This window comes from Echinops telfairi, unplaced genomic scaffold, assembly GCF_000313985.2.
Source record: "Echinops telfairi isolate 266 unplaced genomic scaffold, ASM31398v2 ScPeMD7_7469;HRSCAF=8507_1, whole genome shotgun sequence".
In the NCBI taxonomy this organism is placed as follows: Eukaryota; Metazoa; Chordata; class Mammalia; order Afrosoricida; family Tenrecidae; genus Echinops; species Echinops telfairi.
In genome coordinates, this window is record NW_022111373.1 from 79,994,547 (window position 1) to 80,007,817 (window position 13,271).

Genomic DNA, 13,271 nt, shown 5'->3' on the forward strand with positions numbered 1-13,271 from the left:
GAGACTCCTGCAGGCTGAACTGCAGGGAGGTTTGTAAATGACACAGCCAGACAGGGGCAGGCTGAGAATCCCCTGCTTGCTCTGTGCTGTCTGCAGAGCTGCCAGGGCGCTGCGCCATGAAATCTAAGCTGTGCACCAAGACTCAAGCCCGCTGGGCCTGTGGTCACTGCCTGCTGCTGCCTTCAAGGCTGCCTTTGGGCGGGTCAGCTGCTCGGGAGAAAACAACAGGGCCTCAACGTGACAGGCCCCACATTCTGCAGACTTAAAAGGGAAATCCTTTGGATTCGGACTGGACTCCTGGGGCTGGGACCTGGCCTTGCCCTGAGGCTGCAACGAGGCCTGGAAGTGTGGACAGGATGGCCCGTGGCTGTGATTGATTCTTCAGCTGACCAGGGGTCTGAGCTTGTTGTTCCTTCAAACCCTGCCTGCCCTCCGCCGACTGGTGCCACCGGCCCCTAGCCCACTCTTCCTTATTTCTTCTCTCTTAGTCTGATCTCATCGTACTGACTTCCACTTCTTCCACTGAGCCTTGCATAGAGGGCTTCTGAACCTCACAGCTGCCCAGAGTTTTTGCCCCCCACATCATGACCCCTTAAGAAGAGTTTCTTCTTGTGCGTCCCATCCCCACTCTGTTCTCCCATGCACTTTCTTTGGTTTCTTAGATTGTCATTGTAATTTTCCTTCCCATTTCTACAAAGGCAGGATACAGAGGAAGGTCAGCAGAGGGCAAAGATCATGGGGCTGAAATCAGGAGACGGATGGGCCAGTCTGAGAGCCATGGTGAATGCGACCAATTGAACTGCACCTGGATCTTCCAAAGCTACTGAACTTCCAGAGCATCTGTATGGCTTTAGTGATAGATACACATCCCCACACAAGTTGATAGATAAGTGGTGTGTGTGTGTGTGTGTGTGTGTGTGTGTGTGTGTAAAAGACAGACAGAGACAGAGGAACAGAGAGAATGAGAGAACAGGAGAAGAAGAGTACTGAAGCCAAGGAATAATCCCACAGGCCATGCTGTGGTTGCTATGAGTTGCTGTCGAACCAATTGTGACTCAGGGCAACCCCTGCTCCTCTTCAAGGCTGTTGCTGTTTGGAAGCAGATCGCCAGGCCTGTCTTCTGAGCCACCTGTAGGTGGGCTCCAGGCATCAATCTCAGACCCATCACCGTTTGTGGTATTCACAGGCCCCATGACCCCTTTCCATTAGTACATAGAGATGGAATCAGAATGCGTCTATCTGAGAACTCTCTTTTCACAGCTCCTTGTCATCAGGTGTAACCCTCACCCCATTTTTTTCTTCTTCTTCACAATTCAGTGAAATAAAGGAAGTCACTTAAAGCTAGTTTTTCTTTGGCTGTCTCCAAAGGTCCCCATAACTGCTAGTTCCTGTTTGTGGTGAAAATGCTCTTAGATAAATGAATGAAGGGCACCAGACACAGCAAACAAATCAGAGGCCCAAACCCAAGCTCGTTTGTAAGAACAGTGACCCCTCAACAGGGCTCACCGTTGCCCGTGAGATGCCCACCAGCCCCGGGCCTTGGGAAAAGGTGGGACCCCATCAGTTTCTCTTCCCTGGCCTCCTCAGCCCCTTTCAAAACTCGGGCTGATTTACCAGCCTCTTCGCCACAGTCGTTTTCCAAACGAATTAGAAACCATCAGCCAAGTTTTCCAGAGGAGACTAAATCCAAGAAGACATAGGGATGTAAGGACAGCCTTGTCCGGCTGCAGACAAGGGTAAGCTGTTTTTCTCTCTCTTTCTTTCTTTCTTTCTTTCTCATGCCCCAACAAAGAGAAGCCCTGCACCTGGCCCATGGCATCAAGTCCAGTGACCATTGCACCCACATGCACCTTGGTCCTGGAAGAATTCTCAGGCTTTCGAGTTGGGTGGGGGAATTGCAGCAAAACTTTTCTCTGGTGTCTCAAAGGGCCTTGGGAAAGCAGCAAGTCCTGGCCAGCAGGCCAGGCCTGGGTTCGCACCGTGGACTTGCCTGAGTTCGCACAGCGGCCCAAACTTTCCCTCGCTTGGAGTCAGCGTGACATGATTTGTTGTCCTTTGGCTGCGTTACTTCTGCAAAGCAGATAGCAGTGGCTGCCAGCTCGGGAGCGCCTGCCCGTCTGGACGCCATTTGTTTGGACAGGCCAGGCCCCGAGTCCTTGTCACCTCTTTAACGCTCCCCGGACAGAGAGCAGAACAGTGGAGGAATTCCTTCTTCTTTTTTTTTTTTTTTGCCCCTTCCAACATTTTGTTTAAGAGAAAATGAGATGTCTATCTTCTGTTTCCTTATTTTTTTTCAGGAAAGCAAAGGGTTGTTGACTTCCTCCCTCTCCCCTCCCTTCCTTCCTTCTTCCCGAAGGTACTCATCTGAGAAAAAGAGAACGAAGTATTGTTCCTGTTCTCTTTCTTAAGTCATCTGCAACACTGTCCCCGCGAGTTCCTTAAGTCCCCGCAATCTGTACACAAGAGAAGGAGGGAGAGAGAGAGGGAGAGAGACAGAGAGCGGGGGATCAGGTAAAGCTGCGGGCTGCTGCAGCCCCTCCGCACGCGGGAGCTGGTAAGTTACCCATGCAATTGCTTCTACTTCCATTTCAATATTCCCGGGATTGAGAGGGCCATGGGCATCTTCCCTGGAAAAATCCTTATCGGCTATAGTCCGTAATCAAAGGGTATGAGTGATGGATGGCCCAGAATGTACGCTTGTACTTTTTTTTTCTTGGAAGAAACTACTGATGCTTTGCAGAGCTGAGTCTGGCAGAAGTAGAAGACGTGCCCTGGGGCGAAGGAGGACACTGGGTTAACTTGAATTCTGGCACAAATCGGTGGCTGGGTAACCAGGAGGCATTGGGGTGTGTGCTGTGTCTCACAGGAGAATCCACCCGTCCTCTGTGCCGCATCCTGGGAGCCTTATCAGAGGCTGCTCAGAAATGTGGTCTCTTCTGGTGGTTTGCTGCAGTGTCGGGCCGGGGCTGTCATTCTTGTGTTCGTTTCTTGAATTCCAGTCCCCTGAAGAGGCTTGTTGGTTAAAGACTTATTCTGCATCACTGAAGTAGGAGGGAAAAAGAGGGGTGGGGGGATGTCACTTGGGATGGTATTACATGGGAGGGGGGGGCTTGTGTGTGGAGGTTCACATGAAGGGTTGGGTGCACATTTCTCATCCACTGCTTATTTCAGTAATCACCTGTCCCACAGAAAGGAAGGTGAATGTTTTGAGGCATGGAGCTTTAGTTTTGGAAAGCAGTATGTGACGGTGCATACTCCTGGAGGGTTATGGTCGATCACTTAGGTCAGGACGAGTAGAAATCTGAGCTCCTGGTGCAATTGAAAAACATTCCCCCAGTGCTGTTTCCTAAACGCCCAACAGCGCCGCAATTCAGGCACGCTTGCCCACAACGAGTCTGAAAATGTCTAACTTGTTTCCGTGACATTCACCAGAACAAGTAATGTGACCCAGCACTCCGGGTGGCAGTCATGATAGAGCACAAGGTGACTTTGAAAGACCGTCGATTTACAAAGGTCAAGAATTTCATCCAGAGAGTTGTCGACCGGGAGAGAGGCAGAGACCAGGCATAATTCTTTAAAAAAAAAAAAAATCATTTCTATGAGATGTACTAAAGTCACCTGGGATGTAAAGAGTGTGACAAAAATAGCTGGCTTCTCATTATCAAAGAATTCAGCCAAACAATGTGTTACCCACACGCAAGTAATTCATCTTGATTAGAAACCGGGCCATCATCTTACTAGGATGAGGAGCTATGATAGAACTGGACAGTAGACTGTGTCTCATTAGTCATGCTTATTTTTTCTTCTCCTCTTCAAAAAAAAGTTCCTTAAATTGAACAACAACAACACACACGTACGCACAGGAGGCTTATTGAATGCTTGCCAACTGTAGGATGGAGATGCAAAATTAGCCTAATAACAGCTGAAAGTGGTTTTCAGCCCTGTGCCACAAACCTTCACGCCCTCCCTCGCTAGAGCTTCAGCTCAAAGGGAGTGGGGGAACTAGTTGCCTTGGGTGTTTGCATCTTTAATCAGCAGTTGTGGCCCTGGTAGAAAATTCAGGGCTGCAATCTTGATATGTTTCTTTCAGTTTCGTTTTTTCTTGGGTAATGTATTTACTTGTGTGCCAGATTAGAACAACATCGCAGTGTGCTCTCTGGTGTGGGTCACTGAATAAAAAACCCAATGCCGTAAGACAAAAGTGGGCAGCTGGGTTATGCAGTAAAGACAAGCAAAAATAAGACCCAAAATAGGGGTGCTCCGATGACTAGCACAGACCCACCTCTGGCATGCCTCGTTAAGCGGCCCGATCAAGCAACCTGGGTTAGATTACGTATTTTCTTTCAAAGGAAAATGTATAGTTAATGTTTCCATTACAGATGTTAAATCCTTGCCATGAGATGACTTGCTCTATATTTTGCCCCCCCCCAGTGAAAAAATCCATCAACAAATTTAGTCTAGTCACTACCATATAGCTATCTTTCCTGATCTCCCAACAATAAGTTGATGTTCACGGAAAGTTCCAGTGTGATTCTTTCTTGGGGTCATCAGAGGTGTGTGTGTGTGTGTGTGTGTGTGTGTGTGTGTGTGTGTATGTCTGTGTATGTGTGTGATATCATTAAGGGAACTCCAGCATGGAATGGTCCAAAATTTGAGAATCATTTCTTCCCAGACTCCATGTACAGCTAGCTACGAATTACTCATGTGAATTTTAAATTGTGTTAGTATATTTATCTGGCAGCCGTGTGTGCTGGGGTGTGAAGGAAATTAGAGCCAGCAGGGCATCAAAAGCACAGGCTTTGTTGTTAGACAGGATCTGTTTTCATTTCAACTTTGTCTTTACTGCCCATGGGATTTTAGACCAGCTGCGTGTCTCTCTCGGTTTCCCCAAATGTAAAAGTGCATCCGTATAATCGAGTTGCTGTGAGGATTAAATACAATTGTATTTGTAAAATAACTAGCACATGCTTGGCAAGTAGTTAACCCACTGTCATCTAGTTGATGTGATTCCTGCTGGCCCTAAGGGACACAACGGAACTGCTCCCCAGGGTTTCAGAGACTGTAAATCTTTATAGGCACACAGCTTTATCTTTGTCCCCCAGAGTGGCTGGTGCCTTTGAGCAGGAGACCTTGCAATTACCACCCAACATTTAACCACAGCAAGTAGTAGAGAGTCAGTCAATGTCACTTATAATTTCTTAACAGTTGTGCGATAACAGTTAAGGGAACTCTGTGTGTGTGTGTGTGTGTGTGTGTGTGTGTGTGTGTGTGTGTGCATCCGTGGTCCAACTTCATTTCTCTCTCTCTCTCTCTGAATTTTAAAACCTACATGTTGCTTAGTTTCTGGTTATTTAGGGTTAAACTGCTTCTCACTTTACACAACAACAACATACCACCAGCCACTAAAACCTTTGAGGCATTTTTTTGGTTAAAATAAAAAGAAAACTAAACAAAATGAAGCAGAAAACCAGTTGCAGTTGAAAGCATACTGAATCCTGGCAACCCCATGTGAGTGGGAATAAGAGGTGCTGGTGTGAGAGAGTTTGGATAGAGAGAGATATAATACAGAGATTGTTCAGACACTTAACCTCAAGAAAGCAATTGGAGTTGAGGTATTATACACCAATATGTAACTGAGTGCACAGATACAAAGACGTGATTGAGAGACAAGGTTTGTGTTCTGCTTCAACTTCTGCCACACTTAATGTGAGTGAGTTGACAGATTTCTTGCTTGGACCGTAGTTACCTCATCTGTTCATTGATGGGGTGCATGAAATCAATATCAAGGTGGTCTGTGTGTGAGGGTGCACCAGGATTCCCGTTCTTCTCCTGCCCACTGGACTCTCCAGAGCCTGACGCTGAGCATCCCGAGATGCTCAGAAAGGAACGCTGGTTTCTTGTTCCATCTTCTTCAGCATTGTATTGGCATTAAACACAAACACGAGGATAAAACCTATAGCCCATTTTAAAATGTAACTCCTATTCAGCAACTGATATTCTCTCTTGAAATTCATTTGTAATATATTGATTGTTATTCTAGGAGTTGTTAATGTAATGGATACAGAAACATGCTAGCCAGGCCAAGCAATCTGACGAGATTGATCAATATTTATAACCCATATCCAAACTATCAAAGTATTGATTAGTGAGATCTATGAATATTTTAATTCTGAATAAGTAACTCATCTTGATTTATACATTTCTATCTTTCTTAAAATAAATCATGTTATTGGAGGCTCTTACAGCTTTTATAACAATCCCTCTTTTATACTACAGTGAGTTATGTATTCTCTCAAGAGAAGCAGATATTTAAATTTTCCTATTCACGTCTTGTAAAGATTTGTAGATCACTCCCAGAAAGTGTTTGTTCTTGGTTGTTCATTCTTTCGTGTCCTTGAGTTAATGTGACACAGAAAGGCATAATTTGAACAGTGGTGTTTGAGACACCAGCACTCTCATAGCATGTTTAATCTGCTGTGATTATAAGAAAACCTACAAAGTGGAGAGAAAATGTGTTCTGGCTTTCCTGACTTAGTTTTTATCTAAATCACTTGATTTCCCCTCTTTTTATGAGTGTGGCTATGTGGTTGACAAAGCAGAGCAGGAATGGGCACAGGTTCTCAACTAGGAGGAGCAGAGAGACAATCAACATTTAAAAGTATCTATTTTATTAACTTTCAGGTAAAAGTTTACACAGAAATTTAGGTTTCCCTTTCACAATTTCTATACAAATTGTTCCATGACATTAGTTACAATTTGTATAGTGTGTCAGCGTGGCCATCATTTCCACCCAGTACATTTTGTTTTCATGGACCTTGCTTCCCTTCCTCTCCTTGCCTTCTCATCTTTGCTTTTGGGTGAATGTTGGCCATTTGGTCTTACGCAGTCATTGTATAAGGGAGCACAGGACTCGGATAATATTGTTTATTTTATAAGTCATTTTACTATTTGGCTGAATGTTGACCCACATAAATAGGCTCAAAACCTATTCAAAGTTATCTTAGAGCAGTAGTCTTGGGTCCTCCTAGTCTCTAGTGGTCCAGTAGGTTTTGTCCTTTCTTAGGATTTCTAGTTTGGGTCTACATTTGTTTCCCATTGTCTCCGTGGTCGGAATGGTCAGCACTGGCAGCTGTATATCTTCTAGTTCGTCTGGTCTCGTGTTAGAGAAAGCCGTGGATCCTGTGGCTCTGAGTCCCATGGACTAGTTTCTTCTTTGAGATTTTAATGACCTGCATTCTGTTTTGTTCTGCTAGAGACCAATAGCTGTATCTTAGACAGCCAATCACAAGATTTTTAGAAGCCCAGGTGCAGCTCATCAATCTAGGACGCAGAACCTTATCTCCGTGAACTATGCTGTGCCAATTGACTAAGTTCTCTCCTGGGACTATGGGCCCAAGTCTTCTAACCCAGTAAACTAATCCCTGGAGTTGTTTTGATACATCTAGGAAGACTCTGTAACTGCCCTCTCTGTAGTTTGCTATCTATATATATATATATGGATATATATAGAGATCTGTATACACGTATGCATTTATTCACATTCACCTTTTTATAGATATATATGCATCCCTATCTACCCAGGTAACTGGCTACATGTTTTTTGGTTGTTCTTACTGTTTTGGAAAAATTGTTATGTTATAGCATTTACTGAAAATTCCCTTTTCCTTGTGTCCTTCTTAGTGTCTATTTCCCTGGCTTGTGCTGCTCTGGGTTATGCTGTATTTGATCTTATCTTTCCCATCACCCACAGGGACATGTATATACTGTTTGCAAAGTGACCTTCCCTTTCTCTCCTTCCCCTTCCTGGTAACCATCAGAGAATTTCATGTTCTCTAGTTTGAACTATTCTTGATTTTTGAAAACCTAACAATGGGACTATACAATATTTGGCTTTTTGTGATTGACTTATTTCACCCAGCATAATGTCCCCCAGACTCATCCACATGTTAAAAGATGTTTTGTGGACTCATTATTCTTTCTAGAATTCTATTTGATGGTGCTCTCTTGCATGCAGGTACCACATTTTGTTATCCGTTCACCCACTGGTGGACACTCAGATTGTTTCCATCACTTTACTGTTGCTAATAAACATACTTGTAGGTGTGCATATGTCCATTTGTGTTAATGCTCTTATATCATTAGGATGTATACCTAGGAGTGAGATTGTTATTGAAAAATAGAGTATTTATATGTCCAGCTTTTTGAGGAAACACCGTACTGGAGCTAACCCTTTGATAAGCCCGCTCAGAAACAGCTAGCCTACTGAAGGCTGGTGTCCGTTTCATTGTGTTCCTTTTGACTTCTTCAAGTATCAAATACATTGGGATAAAATAACAATATTGGGGTAAAAGGATAAGAACCAACAGAAGTACATGTAATATACAAGTTCACTAGAATGGTAGCACCTAGGACAGGGACTTCATGTTGTTCACTGGATGTCCAGGGCCTACAAGAGCACTTAGCGTAGTAATCAAAACCAGATGCACTTCAGTCAATTTTGACCCACAGCAACGCCATGTGCATCAGAATAGAGCTGTGCTCCATTGAGTTGTCAAGGGCTTGGTTAGATGGAAGTAGGCTGCTAAGCTGTTCTTCAGACATGCCTCTGGGTGGAGCTGAACTGCCAACCTTTCAGTTAGCAGCCATATGCTGTACCTGTTACAACACTCAGGAGCTCCATCATAATAATAGATGCACAACAAACATTTGTGAGCTGGATGGATGAATTCATGAATAAGTAGGCTACAGAGTGAAATATGTTATCCTTATACAATGTCAAATAAAGTAGCTATGCAGAAGTTAATCTCACTCTTTTTTGGTCTACACAATGCCCAAACTGCCAGCTTGACTGTTCTCTACCTGAGTTGATAGGCTTGTTCCATTACTATGTGTATTGTTCTGTTTGTATATTTAAAGGAGAGGGCCATTTTGGCATGCCCTGCCCACCCCCTACCCCACATCACCTACTTGCTCATAAAAGATAAGCATATCAGATTCATAGACACGATTGTTGATTGCATTTTATTTTCCGTTTGCGTTTGGATCAGTTGATGGATTAACAGTTTGTTTTTGGCACGAGAGAGGGTGGTCATTTGCTTTTCCTTGACTGAAGGCATTGTGAGCCAGGAGTCAGCCTTGTAGGAAATGCTCAGTGTGCTCTGGCTTTTTATAGGCAAGGCAGTGAATCCAACTTACAGGGATGCCACTTGGGCTGAGCTTACACAAACACCACAGGGTGAAATCAGGGAGGGAAGTGTGATATCCTTGCTGAGCACAATGCCCCTTCCTTCATCGAATTAGGCAAAGGAGAGAGCCAAATACCAGAGGCATGCAAAGGTAAATTTGACCCATTCTTCTATTTTCTTTCCATATGTTAGGGCCTACTTAGACCTCATTCTATGGTCGCAGTTAAAAAAGTTCCACTGGACGGAGCTTTCAGCTTTCGTAGCTTTTTCATAGTAGATGTTTTTCCCTGTAGGTGAGCGACTCGCTCTGAATTAGTCCACCCAGTGGCATTGCCTCCGGGTCACAGTGAATATTTTCATAAAAGCAGTTTCACCCGAACCTTGGTTTTTTGTGATGGTTAATCTTCAAAGAACAGCATGTGGATGTGAAATTTTGTTTCCCGCTCAACAAAAATGCTGCAGAAACTGTTGTGATGTTGAACACAGTTTACAAGGACAGCACCATGGGAAAAACTCAAGTGTCTGAGTGGTTTTCTCATTTCAAGAAAGGTGAGATGTCCCTTGGTGTTGATTGGACAAAAGTGCCAACTCCGTAGTGCATTTGGAGTTTGTGCCACCAGATCACACTGTTAATAAAACTTTCTATTTGGAGGTTCTGAAAAGATTGTGTAACAGTGTGTGGGCAATAAAGGCCGGATTTGTGGCAGACGTGGGATTGGTTTTGCTACCACGACCAGGCACCTGCTCACAAATTGCACCAGTTTTTGCAAAAACCAGCATGCCTCTCTTGCCCCACACACCTGACTCACCTGACCTTGCTCCATACAACTTTTTTTTTGTTTCTGCAAATGCAGAGGGATATGAAAGGACAGAGATCTGAAGATGTAGAAGAGGTGAAGAAAAAATGAGGGAGGTCCTGTTAGCCATCCAAACAGATGAATTTGAAAAATGTTTCCAAGAATGGAATTGAAGATTTGACAAATGTATTAAGTGTAATGGAGAGTACTTTGAAGGTGATAGGTTGTTTTGTAAAATAATTTAAATAATAGCTTAGAAAAAAAATTATGTTTGGGGTGGGTACCCCCTCGTATATACTTTATATATATATATTTCTTAACTGTGAAGTGGGTGAAGGCAGACGTCGGGCAGTGTAAGATATGATAAAATAGAAATAATTTATAAATTATCAAAGGTTCATGAGGGAAGGGGGAGCGGGATGAGAGGGGAAAAAATGAAAAATGAGGAGCTGACTCCAAGAGCCCAAGTGGAAAGCAAAGGTTTTGAGAATGACGAGGGCAGCGAATGTACAAATGTGCATTACACAATTGATGTATGTATAGATTGATAAGAGTTGTATAAGCCCCCAACAAAATGATTAAAAAATACAAACACACACACACAGAAAAGATGGCCTTTGGTTTTGGTGTTCTCGAGGTCCACGGAGATACACTGTTGTTGCATTCTCTCAAAGTATAAATGGCGACCACAACGTATGGAAAGAAAATAGGAGAATGAAGCCCAGTAAGAACTTTATGGATGCCATTCTTACTCCTCCCATTCTAAGAAGTGGGTATTTTATTCTCTCCATTTAAAGATAAAGGCGAACCTCTTATGTAACAGATAAAGTGAGAACAAATGATTTGCTTAAGGTCAAGACATCTTTGTTGTTTGTTTCAAGGCTTCATAGTAAAGAGAAAGTATCTGTCGCATAGATAGACAGAGATATGTGTGAGATAAGTATAAAAGTGTTGCTGTTAGGGTTTCAGTTCAGACATGCACAGATTTATTTGAAACAAAATGCTTTGAAATATTTCTGTGGTTGATGGGTGGCTACAGATAACTTCTTTCAGTAGGACATTTGTCTTCCTCTTGTTAGAATGATTTTAAAAAATAAAAAAGGTGCAATCAAAATGTGGCTTTTGAAGAGCTCTGCTGGACCAGCTCAATGTAAGGCAGAGAGGTCCGCTCAGAAGGTTATGGTGACTGTGGTGGGGGTTCCAATACAAAAGAACACAGAACAACTATCATCAAGAAGTTTTCAGAAAACTGAAAGCTGTACCAAGGGATGTCTCCCCCATCACAACATTGTACCCGCTCCTTCTTCTAGAGCACTACGGGCTGCCCTCCGTGTCTTGGGAAGTCCACTGGGAAATGTACACCAGCCACCCTGCAGCCCTGGACCTGCTCTTTCAGATTTCTTTTTGTTCTCAAAACTCAAAAGAATATTTCAAAGGAATCTGGTTTGTGTCCCCCGAGGATGCCAACACTGCTATTTGGAAGTGTAAGTCAAAGAGCACAGCCTTCTTCAAGGAAGGGTTAGAGAGACGGAAACAAGCACCTTCAGAGTGTATGGCTTCCATGGAGGGTATGTCAAAAAGCAACAGCTTCACATTTTGATCTTTTTGTTTAAGAAAGGTTCCTATGTGGCTACACGTTGGCTGCAATCCAAAAGGTCAGCAGTTCCAAGTCACCAGCCACTCTGTTGGACAAGATGAGGCTTTTTATTTCTGTAAAGAGTTACAGCCTCAGAATCCAGTGGGGGCAGTTCTACCTTGTCGCATAGGGTCACCATGAATCAGAATTGATTTAATGATAGTGAATTTGAGTCTTTTGAGTGTAGCACTACTCTTTTTTTAACATAATATAAGCAGCTTCAAAAGTTGGATAAATGTAATTAAAAGATAATTGTTTTTCGTGAGCTTTTTAAATACCCCTCTTGTGTATGTATATGTATATAGCAATATATACTTATTTACAGTCTTAAAATCTCTCTCTCCCCCTCTCTCTGTCTCTCTCTCTAGTTATATGTTGTAAATTTTAGGTAACATCAAGTTGGTTCCGACTCAGAGTGGCGCTATGTACAAAAACACTGCCTGATCCTCATAACTGTTGTTATGCTTGGGCACATAGTTTCAACTATTGTGTCGATCCATCTCATTGACGGTCTTCTTTTTTGTTGAATTCTTTTTAGTTTGCCAAGCATGATGTCCTTCTCCAGAGACTGGTCTCTCCTAATAGCATGTCCTAAGTTTGTGAGCCAAAAGCTCAGCATTCTTGCTTTTAAGGAGCATTCTGGCTGTACTTCTTCGAGCCCATAGTATATTCAATATTTTTCACCAACACCCTAACTCAAAGACATTCATTCTGATCTTCTTGGGTCATTGTCTAGTTTTCTATTTTATATGTAGATATAGATTCAGACGCAGAGTAACCCCTGAACAGAACCAAACTGCCCCTGTGGATTTCTGAGGCTAGACATTTTTACAGAAGCAGAAAGCCTCCTCTCTCACCCATGGAGTGGCTGGTGGGGTCAAACTGCTAATCAGTGGGTAAGCCACTATTCCCCCAGAGTTCCGGATCCTTACAGATCTAGTGAATCATAACAAGCATTTTAACAAAGATCCCCAGGCCTTACCAGCAAGTTATCTCAATCCCCAAGTATACTAACCAGCTCCAGGAGGAAAGCTCTGGGGTACTGAATTTCAAAGGCATCCCAAACACCAAGCACAGGAATCACCTGGGATGGACTTCTAGCTCCCTTCTTTAGAATTTATGAATCTGGGGAGGGCCTCAAGTCGCTGCCTATTTTACGGGCTGCTCTCCTTGGGGTGGGGAGGGGGCAGTGTCTAGTAGCTTGGGGACATTGCTCCCAAAAATCGTCTTGAGTTTTAAGCACCTGGAAAAGATACCTAAAAGCAACAGCATGAAAGCGCCCTTCCAGAAGGAAGAGGGAGTCTACGGGTCTGTCTTCCTTTGGATGTTCAAAAATGGGGCCGGGAAACTGCCCCCACGCCCTCGGCCTCCCCCCAGGGGCCGAGCCCTGTCCTCAGCACCACTTCCCAGGAGAGGCGGCCAGGGCGCCTCTTCCCCGTTGGAAACCCTGCTGAAAGCATCCTTAGCGTTTCCTTTGCTTTGGGGGACTCACCGTTCTCCCTTGGAACAGAAATCAAGAGGGGGCTATTGTTGGAGGGGTGGGGCAAGGAAGCCGCTCCGGAAGAGATTGAGGGGGGACCGGAAGAGCCTCTGGTCGGCTCCAGGCCACACAAACGCGGGCCTCTGCCTGGAAGGCAACGCGGAGGCGCGCTG

At 44.0% G+C, this 13,271-nt stretch overlaps 1 protein-coding gene across 1 annotated transcript in view; it reads left to right on the forward strand.

Annotated features, from left to right (window-relative positions):
• The first annotated feature begins 2,454 nt into the window (after positions 1-2,454).
• The window catches only part of ZNF366 (zinc finger protein 366), an 83,386-nt gene continuing 72,569 nt past the window's right edge, over positions 2,455-13,271 (forward strand). Inside the window, exon 1 of the mRNA XM_004703546.2 lies at positions 2,455-2,554. The gene's annotated coding sequence lies outside the window, so the exon portion shown is untranslated. The remainder of the gene's footprint in view (positions 2,555-13,271) is intronic.